Source organism: Curcuma longa, chromosome 13 (assembly GCF_044706935.1).
Source record: "Curcuma longa cultivar G26 ecotype Majalengka, Jawa Barat chromosome 13, ITB_CL_G26_1.1, whole genome shotgun sequence".
Taxonomy (NCBI): Eukaryota; Viridiplantae; Streptophyta; class Magnoliopsida; order Zingiberales; family Zingiberaceae; genus Curcuma; species Curcuma longa.
In genome coordinates this window covers 5,616,380-5,631,140 of record NC_133873.1, presented here as the reverse complement: position 1 = coordinate 5,631,140, position 14,761 = coordinate 5,616,380, and the positions used below count along the sequence as shown (strand labels likewise).

At 33.9% G+C, this 14,761-nt stretch overlaps 1 pseudogene; it reads right to left on the bottom strand.

The window, feature by feature from the left end:
• Positions 1-139: 139 nt before the first annotated feature.
• On the bottom strand, positions 140-14,243 carry LOC141843940 (putative aconitate hydratase, cytoplasmic; annotated as a pseudogene).
• Between the last annotated feature and the right edge of the window lie 518 nt (positions 14,244-14,761).

Sequence of the window (14,761 nt, the reverse complement as noted above, 5' to 3'; positions counted from 1 at the left end):
TTTATCTCTTACATCTTAAAGTAAATTTCAATCTGTGAAATCGAAAAAAGTCACATGATTCTCCTAATTCAAATATTTAAATTTCGTGCCTGCAATCGAGAGGAACTATGAAAATATCTGAGGAATAAGTTCTGCCTGGTGTTTTCACCAAACTTCAGTACCAAGATCATTTAGGGTTGATAATTTAGAGTTGCATTTGGTGACATTGCAAAATCAAACAGCATATATGTTTAATCTCAGACGTCAGGAGTTTAAAGTCACAACCCTACTGTCATTTGTCAATCTTACTGCAAATGAACTAACAATCACCACGCAATCCAATCCATCGAGCAAACAGGTGATCACTGCATAGACTGATAAATCTAGCTGAGAAATTCCTCTCCCTTTCAAGCTCCTTTATTTGAAATTTATTCGAACCGCCCAACCCTCGGACCGGAAGCTGACTCGTCGTGGCATAAGACAAACAATGCTAACAGCTTAAGTTGCCGACAGAAACATGCTACTCAATGATTAGAACCGCTCAAGTTTCTGATGACGAACGGGAGAATCCCTCCATGGTTGAAGTATGCCAGCTCCACCTGCGCAGAGCAATTTGGATACAAGATAAGAACGTTGAAGCATTTCAAGAAGAGGAAACACTGGTCTTTCTGCTAAGATATGAGCATAGTTCTTATTCAACAATAAACAATAATTTCAGTCGGTAACTTTTCCAATCTATATTTTTCAAGACAATTAAGTCCACTTCAAATAGGAAATTGATATTTCAGTGCATTATCAGGTTTCTGTTAAATAAGGATCAATGAGAACTGATTGAATTCTGATAAATATATTAGGGACACCAGCATGGTGAAAATAGCTAGTAGTCGCTCCTATTTCACTGGCAATTAGGGGAAATTCATGGTAAATTTCTTTAAAAAATTGGCAGGTTCCAGTAGAATTGAAGGAACCTGGTCTTGGGGAAATCAGCAGGCTATCGAAGCTTCCAGTGCTATCACATAATTCCAGTGGATCGTCTGTGAAAGAAGCACCACGGACTGTGCTCGAAGAATCCAATGCACTTAGGTGACTGATATTATTATGTTAAGTAATGGGTTAATGGGTAAACATTCCGATAAAGTGTAATATATTATTAAGCAAAGGTGTTGAATTGACTATTCATGGTGTGCTAATAATTCTGTAGGGTAATAATTATTAATAGTAAAAAGTGAAGCATTATAAAGGTAAGTTTACTAAATAAATATTAAATAATATCATCAATATATCAAATTATCATTACATATTTGTATATTAATAATATTTAGGTATGTTCTAAATATTGATGTATCATTAATATTTAACTTTAATTTATAATAAATAATTATAGCATTCATTAAATCTTTTGTTCAAATATTAAAATAGTATTATCATTAATTTACAAAATATTCAATATATCAAATTAATCTTCTTAATAATAATTAATAATATTTATATCATTAATTATCAGTATTTATATTATTAACATTTAGTTATAGTCTAAATAATGATATCAAACCATATTTAATATTAGCCTATTTTAAATACAAACATAAATTAAATTATTTACTCAAATAGTATTAAAGCAATGACAACTAATTTGAAAAATTATTAAAATATCTATTGATCTACATTAAACACCTGTTTCTTAAAATTTTTATCATTTCATATATTATGTTCTTATCCATTCCAAAACTATTAAACCAAACTAGCTGATATCTAAAATTTCAGAACATAGAGAAACAGGAACTAATAACACTATATCAGCATAGAAATCAAGCTTATTCGGCATAGAAAATATATTCTCTAAAGCAGGGCAAGTAAAAACTAAATATAAATGGTGCAAACAAAGAAACAACTAAATGAGACGTCTAAGATAAAGAAAATAGCAATGATGCAGGTACAATAAAGAATGAAAATGAAGGCCCAAAATTAAAAGACTTGCATAATTGAAAAAAAATGAAAAGTAATATATCTCAATTAAGTAAGCATCTTAAGAGATCATATCGGATTTGGGCATTTGTAGTCATATCTGGTGGTAAGCATTTTTTAAGTTACGAAGGATAACATCAACATAGCCTTTGTTAAAATGAATTATTTATTTCTCAAGATTCTGATCTGTAGATGTCACCTAGATTCATAAAGCAATAACACATAGATGAAACTTTACTTCAAATCCATTAAGGTAGCAATTTAATATATAGCCAATAGCAAAACATCTACCAGTCAGAATTACCTCGGTATCAAATCGAAGAGTACATGTGAATGAGTTCCCTGTATCTGTTACAACAGTGATGTCTTGTCCCGGTCTTATGTCACTTATGCTACTTGGAAGGTCTATTGTGTAACGCTCATGTCCAGTCAAACCCAGTGAATCTGCATCTTCACCAGGCTTGAAGCAGAGTGGGATTATACCCATTCCCACTAAGTTGCTGCGGTGGATCCTCTCAAAACTTTTAGCAATCACAGCTGTCACTCCCTAAAGAAAGAAAATAGTAAAACGACATCAGATTCTATATGATGCAGAGGTGCATTCACAGTATTTCATTTATTTACAAACCACAGCAAAGCCAAATATTGATGATGAATCATGCCATAGAAACTCACCAACAACATCGGGCCCTTCGCAGCCCAATCACGTGAGCTCCCACTACCATACTCTGCTCCAGCCAAAACTATGGTATCATGTCCTTCAGCCTTGTATCTCTGAAAGAACATAGGATATAGTAGAGTTGAGTCATAATTATTCCCATGGAATTCGAAAGTGAAAGTACATATTGAACTCAAATTTGGCAAGCACTTTATGAGGTCTTGCCATTAGATCACACAACATGTTTGTTATAATTTCTCAACTATATTAGAAGGTCAACTACTTAATCTGTTGTATTTTGTATTGGAATTTTGCATGTTGCAATAAAGAAAAGATCAAGAAACAATACCATTACTAGTTGAAAAAATAGAATAATTACTGCCAGAAACAATTTCAATGCAGCAACACAGATGAATACCAATTTTCCAATCTATGAAAGAAGAGTGAAATTCCCAATTTGCTAATCATTTAGTGCAGTACCAAGTTACACCATGCACCCTTAAGTTAGAAAAAAGGCTATGTATCAAACCAAGGCATTAGCAAGTTTTACCCAGGGTGTACCATTTTCCATTCTGCTAATAATGTAACAGCTGCAACTCATTTTTTAAACCTTTTGTGACTTAGCAACTTCAGTATTAGCTTCAATGACTGTTAGCAGCATATATATGAATTCATAAAATATCACACAGGATGAACAAATTTTCTGGCAAAAATGTGTGATAAGAATCATAAATATAACCTGTAAAAACAAGAAACCACCTCATGAAATAATGATTCAATATTGCAAGTACCTTTTCACATTCAACAGAATTGAGAATCCTCATCTTGATTATGATAAATTTAAAACCCAATTTGATTAGGTACTTCAGATCTAATTGACTATTAAACGTGTTATTTAGATAAAAACATTGAAATTAAATTCTAAGTATCTGATTCAGTGGAATTACCATTGCTGCATCAAAAACATAGAGTTTCTCCCCTGTTGGAATATGAATAGTCTTCGGTCCCACTTCCCCATTCAGGAATTTATTGACAAGACGAATGTTTGCAAATGTTCCTCTTGCCATTATTTCATCATTGCCACGCCGGCTGCCATATGAATTGAAATCCTTGCGGTCTACACCACGCTCAAGCAGGTATTTTGCAGCAGGACTATCTTTATGGATGCTACCAGCAGGTGATATGTGATCTGTTGTGATGCTGTCGCCGAAGTTCAATAAGCAATATGCATTCTTCACCCCATGAGGGCCAGGTGGAGCCCTAGTCATGTCCTTAAAATATGGTGGTTCATGAATGTAGGTAGACTTTGGATCCCATGAATAAAGGGATGTCACTGGGACAGTCAGCTGATTCCACATGGGGTTGCCTTTTGTAATTGCTGCATATGTACTTCTGAACATTTCAGGCAACACACTCGATTGCACAACCTATAAAAAATTTTCCAGCATTACCAAAAAATCCCAAATACATCCTGAAAAGTCCACTTAACAACAAAGAAAATAGCCAATAGTTTTTGGAGAGTAAAAAACATCATAAAAAAAGGACAGCCCGGTGCACAAAGCTCCCGCTAGTGCGGTGTACCAAGAAAGGATTAGATTATATTGGATCTATTGCATGCAGCCTTATCTTGCATTTTGCAAGAAGTTGTTTTCGCGACTCGAACCCGTGACCTCAAGGTCACATGGCAGTAACTTTACTGTTGCGCTAAATCATAGAAGTGAAGGAAAATTTACTAAGACAATTAGAGAGTTCCAAAAATTATAAACATTTCCACGATTAAGATACAAAATTTTCCAAGATATAAGGTGATAATTAAATCCCAAATTAATATATGAAACATACAACATTAATTGGTGTGTGCAACTATTTGGCAGCACATGTATCTTACACTTCAATAGAACTCTATATAATATGTGCTTATATTGCTAGTGATATCAAAGCCATCCAAATCACTTTTAACAAGTGCTCTTTGGTCACACCAAACATGACTTCTAATTGATCAACTATCATAGTAATCCCCTGAATGAATGAAGACATTCTCATCTCTGCAACAGTTATCTTGTCTCTTGATTGTGTAATATTATGGCTCGAGGCAAAACTACAATTGATAAAATAAAATGACTAGCTCTACCACACCCTTACAAAATTTTCATTCAATTTAAAGCACATATGACAATCACACAAGACTACAATGACCCTCTCCATTTTAACTAACCAAACTTTTATCATTTGAATATGATACCCTCCACAATCTTAAACTGGAGCTAAAATTAGTTTACTAACAAGAAGGTTTTGGCCAGGATATAACAAATTCAACACGTAATAATTTTATAAATAAAGACATATAGTTGGCATAGACCCATAATCATAAGAATTAATTGGTCTGGTTACTAATAGTTATACCACTAGTAGCTATATTATCTTAAATGTTCTTAATTGTAAAAATGTATTTGCTAGATATGTTTTCCATTTTAAAACCCCATCATAGTAGTTGTATAGAATCCCTTCCATGAGCTTTTCCTACATGAAAAGCAAACAATGTGAGATCATATGAAAGAGATGGCAATTCAAGTATCTACCTCTGCAATCTCTTCGGTGGATGGCCATATATCCTTGAAATATATGCTTTTCCCATCCTTGCCCGTTCCAATTGGTTCTTTCTCAAAATCAATGTCAACCTGAAAAACAACTTACAAGGTAAGATAGATATTAAATAAGATAATCTAACATACTGTATAACCAGATAAATAAAAACATTTTGAACTTTCTTTATCACTTCAGTATTGCAAATAAAAACTTGCTTCAATTATAAGATCTACCATTTTGCCAAGTGGAATAAGTATCCTATGTGATCAAGATTGCTAATGGGTAGATAATTTTCACTTATCTAGCTTCATGCCATGTCAAATTTTCATATCATTTAAGCATATAAACAAGTGAGCATTTTCCAACAGTTCCATGGACAGTCATTCATATTCCCTAAGGATGGAAAAAGTTTACACGACCCCTTTACACGCCACGACCTGATCTGGAATTTCACGGGTTGAAGTTTGAGCTAAACAAGTTCGGGTCACAAACAAATTACCTCAATTATGACCCACAATTAACCAGGTTGGGTTGGAAAATAAATGGGCCAATTCATTTACGGCGTGTTTATAAATATATAAATATTTTATTTTGTATATTAGTTAATGTCTATAAGTTATAAAAATCTAAATCTAATATATAAATTATAAATATATAATATAATAACATATAAGTTATAAAATGGAAAAATAATTAGTATTGTTCCGGTTGATAGTTTATATTTAGAATTTATTTAATGACCCATGAAGTTGTAGTTGGTTGCGACACATGATTTGTTTATGATCTAACAAATGCATTAATTAAACTGAAAATAAAAAATCAACCATTTATAAACAAATTGTATGTTTTATGCATATTTTAAACCTTGATATCCTCATCCTTTCAATTATCCAATAAAACTTAACTTACCATCAAGGTCCCCAGAATTTCCAATACATATTGTGCAACCATATCTGGCAATATGGAATCTGTGCTGATTTAAATATTCTTGAAGGCCACTACAATTATACATAATTTCATCAATACTTGAAAAACATGAAAAATCAATTGACAAATGTGACCACTTCAAGCAGTAATACCTTTTGAGCAAATACTTGGTGGCAACTCCAGAACCAGGGGCAAGGCTTGTTTTCACCCAAGGCTTAACCTGAAAATCAAGGAAGAAAGTTCACTATATGAATACAGCAAGTACCAAAAAAATATATTTGCACAAAGCATGAGATACAATGAGATGCTTAAGAAGCATAACAAACAACCCCAACAAACTATCATCTTATAGCGAAGACAGGCAATATCCAAATTCACAATATTGTTACTATAATTTAAGTAAGGCCTCGACCGTTTTTCTTTTAGAATCAAGGCTTAACCAAAATATCAAGGAAGAAAGATCACTATATGAATACAGCAAGTACCAAAAAAATATATTTGCACAAAGCATGAGATACAATGAGATGCTCAAGAAACATAACAAACAACACCAACAAACTATCATCTTATAGCGAAAACAGACAATATCCAAATTCACAATATTGTCACTATAATTTAAGTAAGGCCTCAATTGTTTTTCTTTTAGAAAAAAAAAATTTTGGACGAAAAGACATATTTCTCCCCTTATCAACTAACCTGAAGACCCAATTCACATGCCTTCTTTGCAAGAAGTCCAGCACCAAGCATGACACTTGGATTTGATGTGTTTGTGCAGCTTGTTATTGTTGCTATAACAACACTACCATGGTTGAGCTCAGCATGAAAGTCAAACTTCACAACTTTTTCTTATGATTCCTTGGGCACTGCAAATCCCTACAAAAGCAGCAACTGGTTAGTAACAATGAACAATAATCAAGATAACAACTGTAGGTAATTTGCAACTGGTCATAATCAATATAATGACAGTGATTGTATTGCGAGATAGGGCATTGATGAGACACTTCCAGTTTCAAAAACTGATAGGTTCTTGATAATTAAATAAATGAACTTCAGAAAATGTAGGAAACAATGTATCTTTTTCAGCGTTGCAACTTCAAGCTTAAAAATGTGCCAGTTGCCATCTATCCCAAATTTCTTATAGAAAATGGCACCAGAAACTATAAAAATAAAATAAAAAACAAACAAACAAACAACAAAGATTGTATATCTACAGGAAGCAGCTTAGTGCAGGTTGTTCATGGCCTCGCTAAATGATGGAACTAGGCATTAACTACTAGTGAGGAATAAAACCATCTTAGTATTCAATAACCACTGCACAGTTCAACAAGGGCTCTCACCTTGAATCCAACTTTGTTGTCCAAACGAGATACCAATATGCTTTCATCTTTTTTAAGGGTACACGATCATGAGGTCTATAACGATTAAAAGGACAGCCTGGTGCACGAAGTTTCCACCAATGCAGGGTCCCGAGAATAGTCTATTGTACGCAACCTTATCATACTTTGCAAAAGGCTATTTTCCAGACTCGGACCCGTGGCCTTTAAGTCACACAACAACAACTTTACCTCTAGGTCTCTAATGATTGAAAGGAAAAAAAATTAAATGCATTGGCTTCTTGACAAAGAAATGGATAACAAGGGAGGGCAGGTTGAAAGATAACAACAAAGGTCTACCTTTTAGGACCTGAAATGCAGGGCTCAACATCTGCAAGGTTTAATTCTAGATAAGATGAATAAATCCTTTCCTTCTGAGGTTGTTCAGACATTCTAACAAACACAATTGTGCATGGATCAACAATTGATTTGCTTACACAATGAAAGTCGTTAGTGTCTTACTTCCTTGTAGTCAACAAACATTTTGTTTGCGCGCAAATAGACCTCAATCATAGCCACCCTATGGAATGAGTTTAGTAAGATATCTTTGATTCAAAATCAAAACAAAAAAACAATCTTGTGCACAAATATTAAAGTTATTAAAATGACTGATCATAGCAATAATTTTTTCTAAGAATGAGTTAAGTAGCTAAATAAGCACAGAAATATTCATATTCATAGTGCTTCACCGAAACATATGATTATTAGATAAGGTGACATATATCATTTGAATTTTTCAATTTAGCTCACATGAACCAACTAGATTGTTACACTAGAGATGTTCAAATTCATGTCATCATCACACATTGGATATGTTTTCTGAACTTCAATAATCTCTCAGTAAGTATCTTGATGATCCATAATCCCATTACACACCATCCCATTTTATGAAATTTGCACTCCTATCAATTCATTGTTAGGTCAATGTCTGAAAGGGTAATATGCATTTCTATGTTGAAGAAACGAAATAGAAAAACTGACATATTGGTTTGGGACCATGTAACAATATTATTTTCAGTGCAAACAAATTACACGCTTGTTGCATAAATATACTCAGAGTCTCATCACTTCTTCCCGTCTACTTAAGATATTGCAAGGTCACATGATCCACAGGGAAGAAACCCATTGTTGCTCCATATTCAAGTGACATATTAGCAATTGTTGCCCTATCGGCCAATGATAACTCACCCATTCCTTCACCTGTAGCATCAAGTCAAAAATAGTTTGACAATAAAAGTTAATGATATAAATTTTCCACATTCCAAGTGAAAGCCACCATAGAACTCGACAAACTTGCCAACAACTCCATGTTTCCTCAACATTTGGGTGACAGTCAAAATCAAATCTGTTGCTATGACACCATTTTGTAGTTTCCCCTTCTCAACTTAAAACCTACTACACCAGGCAAGACCATGCTCATGGGTTGAAAGATACAAGAATACAGTATTAAAAATGCAGAATTTAAAACATAAGACTGTTTGATTCAGAAAAAATTAGACTTTCTAATTTCTGTTCACAGTTTCAAGAAAAAGGATAGGGGAAAGCAAGATATTTTTAAGATTTCAATCAATACTGACAAGAAATCAGAATTTTATAGTAATCACAATAGGAAAATAATTGAAACTTTGGAAGTTCTAAACCAATCAGCGAGAATGTTACATAAATGCTCGAAGAAGACAGCATTGAAGAAGACAACATACAATGCCTGAAACTAGAGACAAAAAAGCTAACGATGGAATAGTTAATAAATTCCTATAGCTTTCTATTAGTAGGGAATATTTAATAGTCTAAAGCTTCAAATATTATTAACTGACCTTCCACAACCAACTGCAAAAAGATAGAAAAAGGAAAACAGAAACCAGCATCAAAGGATTTGCAGAAACACAGCATAACCAATGCCCTCTTATTATAATATAAAATGGTAAAAAGATGGAAACATGAATAGTGCATAAGTGCTTTTACAAGTAAGGATATGTTTTAATAGTTAAAATTAACAAACCACAGTGCAGTGGCTGCTTTAACAATCAACTAAAAAATGTCAAGAAAAGGCAAGATAGATGAATTTGACCAAACATGAAAAGCATACTAAAATATACAAGCCACATCCAATTGTTTATAGTTTACTAAATTAAACTCAATAAAACTACATAGTTTTACAGAATGGATAATATTCTTTTTACATTTTTAAAACAAATGAAGAAATCTACATATTTGACAGATTGCAATAATTGAATATGATTTAAGTTGTATTTAGCCTGTTAGAACTGCAATAATTGATTTCGTATTGAAATAGAATTACAATCTGAAGTCTGGATTATGTTCCTCTATCAGTAAATAGATTTCTTTACATGCTTCTTGGTTTGTAACAATAGAACCCCTAGTGCAAGTAAAGATAATTCCAAACAGTTGAATGTACAATTGACCCAAGAAAAATCCTAATATAAACTAACCTTCAGAGAATGCAGTAACAGATGCTTCTTTCAGGTTGCTGGAGGTTTGTAGGTCATACTCCTGTTCTTTGTACATAGGGAATCATATATTACTAACAATAGACATTTTCATTGGTTTGCTTTCCTTCTGAAAAATCATATAGTACTTAGTTGTTCCACATAGAGGTATATTGTTCAGTATGAGAACATCTTTCATTAGATTAAACAGTATAAGCTAACTCACCCGAAGAAAGAAAGTTGATCTAGCTACAAAAATAAAATAAAACTGAAATGAAAATGAAGTAGAATTTGCCTTTAAAAATAACATTCCTGTGCACCTAAGGATTGTCACAGTAGGTAAGACCAAGTACATCTAGAGCACAAGAAATTGCATTGGCATGTTGAATAGTATCACTTAATCAACACACTAGAAGGTTTGAGAAAATAACAAAAAGCGAGGCATAACTCTAGCTCAGGAAGTTGCTTTGGATGTTCAATAATATTACCTGACCAAGCATAGCAGCCTCTGCCTCAATTCCTCCAACTCCCCAACCAACTACTCCTAGCCCATCAATCATAGTAGTATGGGAATCAGTTCCTACCACACTATCAGGATACAGGATACCATTGGTGTGGAAAACAACACGACCAAGATACTCTAGATTAACCTGGAATAGAAGACAAAATACACATATATGTGCAGTTAAAATGAAGTCTAGGCAGTTCAATAGCAGGGGAAAAAGAAAAAGCTAGGTTGTTCACTCAAACTAATAAGAGTTTCACCAAATCCTTTAACAAACAAATCTAACCTGGTGGACAATGCCAGAACCTGGTGGAACCATCAACATATTCTGGAAAGCAGTAGATCCCCACTTTAAGAAACCAAATCTTTCATTGTTCCTTTGGAATTCAAGTTCCATATTTGCTTGCACTGCATTCTCAGATCTTGCTACATCTACCTGGACCGAATGGTCAATTATACCAACAACAAGAATCTACTGCAAATGACAAATCATAATGCCTATCATAATCTCTATGAAAGCCCAAGACAGAACCAACTTAGATATTGAAATTAATCATCCTATACAAGCAAGTACAACTAAACTTTGGTTTAGATGCAAGTCAGATGGACAAGTATTGAAAGATTGTAATCCAAGAGAAATTTTATTACCAGAAATTACTGCTAGTTAGGAAATGCCAAAATGATCTAAAGTACAATGGCCTTCCCAACATCAACCAGAGAAAAAAATATGATTAAAGAATGAGAAACAAGGTAACCCAGCACGCACCAAAGGATTTATCTTATTAGAATCACTACCCAACTTGTTCATAGCATCACGCATACAAGCAAGGTCAACAACAGCAGGGACACCAGTAAAATCCTGTCAAAATAAATAATAATAGTTAAGGAAACACAGCAAAAAATCAGAAATTAGTGTGCATGTAACCTTGACAAACCTGCAGAAGAACACGAGCAGGTTTAAAAGGAATCTCTACCAACTTAGGGGAAGTGTTCTCCCAATCAATTATCTTCTCTACATCGTTCTTAGTGACCTGAAAATTATCACAATTCCGGATAGCCGACTCCAAAAGGATTCTGATAGAGTAAGGCAGTCTATCTGTCATCCAGAAAATGATTGGCTCTTTGTCAGACAACAGTAACAAAATTTGACAACAAAGCAAATTACCTATTGATAAGTACCAATAATAACTCTATGGTGAGCAAAATCTCTGGGAAAATGAAAAGAACATTAAAATAAAGAATGCTTTTGCTGAAAAAAAATCAAAGGAAAAAAATCTCAAAAGAATACTTAGAGAACAGATAAGCAGATCTTGTGATTTATTTGTCTTAATCAGATCCTGCTAATCAACAAAGCCTTATCCAGTACCTTGCTTGGATTGCAGTCTAGAATTCTTCTTAATAGACAAAACTAAATTAGAAAGATTACTGGCAGTCATGTGTTAAACTGTATCTTATAGCTCTAAATTATTAACAAAATATTAGTTAGGTCTTCATTTCTATGCATGCAAATTACAATTATCTAGTAAACTAAGAACTATGTAGATGAATATAATTGCTACTTGTTAAATCCATTTGTTTCTTTGATGGTAAGCTGGAACACCAATTAAGGACATGGTTCTTCTAACTCTCTTTGTTTTAATATTATTATGAAGAAAGGTCAGAACTTGAGACTTAGAAGAAACAAAAGTAAATCAACATAGCTACATACAGTATCAAAATAACAATCACTAACACATTTAAATAATGATACCTATTCTTGGATCATCTAAAGCAGGCAAACTGAAGTATTTGCCATATTCACCACCACCAGGCTTTGGAAGACCCGTCAGGATACTATTGAAGGCATTTTCAGTAGCTACATACAGAAAGACAGAAGAATTGAAAAACAAACAATTTTCTCATAATATAATGATATACAGTCAGTTGTACTATAAATAATTTCTTTATTGATGTTATCAAAAGAATGTGCATGTAAAGCCACAAAGTACAAAAGAAAAAATGAAATGAGAAGACAATTGGAAAAAATCATTTTAGTTCTTAAGAATGCATAATAAGTATAGTTGAAGAATGCAAGACCCTCTTGCATTGTAGCATGCAATGACCAATCCCTCATATGTGTATGCCTAGATAGCACCAATTCTGTAGCTCCTTACCAAGGATCAAGTATTTCGCCTTTTCAGGTTACTCTAATAACAGACTTTCTCATCTACTCCCCTTAACTGTGTAAAACACCTGACACTCTGACGATGCACCCAACAATCTGATACTGACCTTCCTAATCAGAAAATTGTACTCCTATTGACCACATGTAAAAGACTTAGAGCATGAGCTCTCAGAAGTAGAGATCCATACCTAGATGGTTGTAATAAATATTTTAGAGCATTAAAAATAAACAACCAGTCATGCAAATTCAGCTATCTAGAGCGATTTCAAATGAAAAGGAGCAATGGGAAAGAAATACTCAAATTCATAGAAAAGGCAACATTGAAAAATTAGTTATGCCTACAAATATCATTCCAAATTGAGTTTGGATGAACCACTATAGATTTAAATATGATGTAAACATCACTAATATATGTTCAAATTTGCAAGATACCATTGTAATTAATATAAGTTAAAACAGTATTCAGAGTTTTAAACTTGCAAATAAATCGAGTATATTCCTTTACAGAAAAAGGGGCATCTTAGGTATAAGAAGTATGTTAATGGTAATTTAATTTGTTTGATGAAGGAACAAACTATATATATCTAGTCCCAGATAGGAGAGGCAGACATAGATTGATGATATTGATGATAAGACAGAAGTAACTTGATGATGATGATGATGTTAACAACAATTTCACAGGAAATTATTGCATAAACTGATAAATCCATCTGCATGATAAGAGAATGCTGTGATTAGAATTAAAAAAATATGTTAATACATTTGCTAACATTTGAGATCTAAGATAAATTAGTTATCCAATTTTGCAAAGCGTGTTCATATAGAATATCAACGCTTTGTTATGTTGATGCATGTAAACAACTGCATTGAGACATCAACTACCTGAAATATATTGTTATATGCGTTGACGACGAAAATTTAGACCTTGCTAGGGAACCAAATAAAATATTCCTTTCACAATCATATCACAAATCTAAAATTTCTATTGTTTTGACTCCAATAAGTCGTATATCATCTCATCAATCCTTTATGACCCCATTTTCCAGTCAAAGATTAATAAGATCCACTAGCGGACCATTGTTTTTAATTCAAAAAAAAAACTTGGTTTATGATCACTTGCGCGACTGGAGAGAAGAAAAAAAAAGTCAATCCAACCAGTTCAAAACTTCAAAGAACGATCAAGTTTCAAACTTCCCACTACGCGTACGATTTCTTCTACGACAAACATTTCTTGTGGATAAAACTAGATCCGAGGATTCTGCATACCGAAGGTCGCCATCTTCCTACTGAACAAGTTATTCAGGGCAGCGGAGCTCCTGATCTGAGCACCGGAAACGATGGAGGATCTCCAACCGGAACGCCAACCTGCGCTCGAGCTAACCCGCGATCTGGGAAAGAAAGAACTGCAGGATCTCGAAAAGGCGACGGATCTCGCAGCGGAGGGCAGCACTCGAAAGTTCGACGGAGAAGCGAGAGATCGGGTCAGGGACGGCGAGGCAAACGACGAAAAACGAAGGGCGGAGGAAGCAGGAGGAGCGTGACGCGCACGGAAGAATCCCAAGGAGGCAGCTTTATACATGGCTCAGGGAGCAGCAGCACATCAAGGCGTCGTGGGGTGGGAGTGGTTGAAATCCGAGCGTGGAAGGAAGACGCTACGGCACCCTAATAAATTCCTTCTCGCAAAACATTTTTAATATTTTCTAATCTTCAACTTATTTCCTATTTTAAACATAAGGGTAAACACGTAATTTTACTGTTCCTTTTATAAAAAAGGCAAAAAAAAAAGATCAATAATGACGAGGATCATGAGATCCGAGATAATCGAACGTGGTCAAAGAACGAAGGGGCGAGCGAGCAGAGTGGGTAACCGAGTGAGTACAAAAATAAGTGGGGCCCAAATATGATGCATTTAGTCCATTGGATAATGACGCTGGAGTATGGAAGTGGGTCAGTTGAGGTAAGACGGATTTAGTCCATTGGATAATGACGCTGACGTGTACAATGTACGTTGCGTCCTGCTCTTTTGTACGTTGGGGAAACACATTTTATACGAGAAAAAAATAAATATATAATTAATTTATATATTTAATGTTTCTAAAAAAGTTAAGATATAAATCAAATTTTATCATTAGAAATCCTATATTAAACCTAAGAATT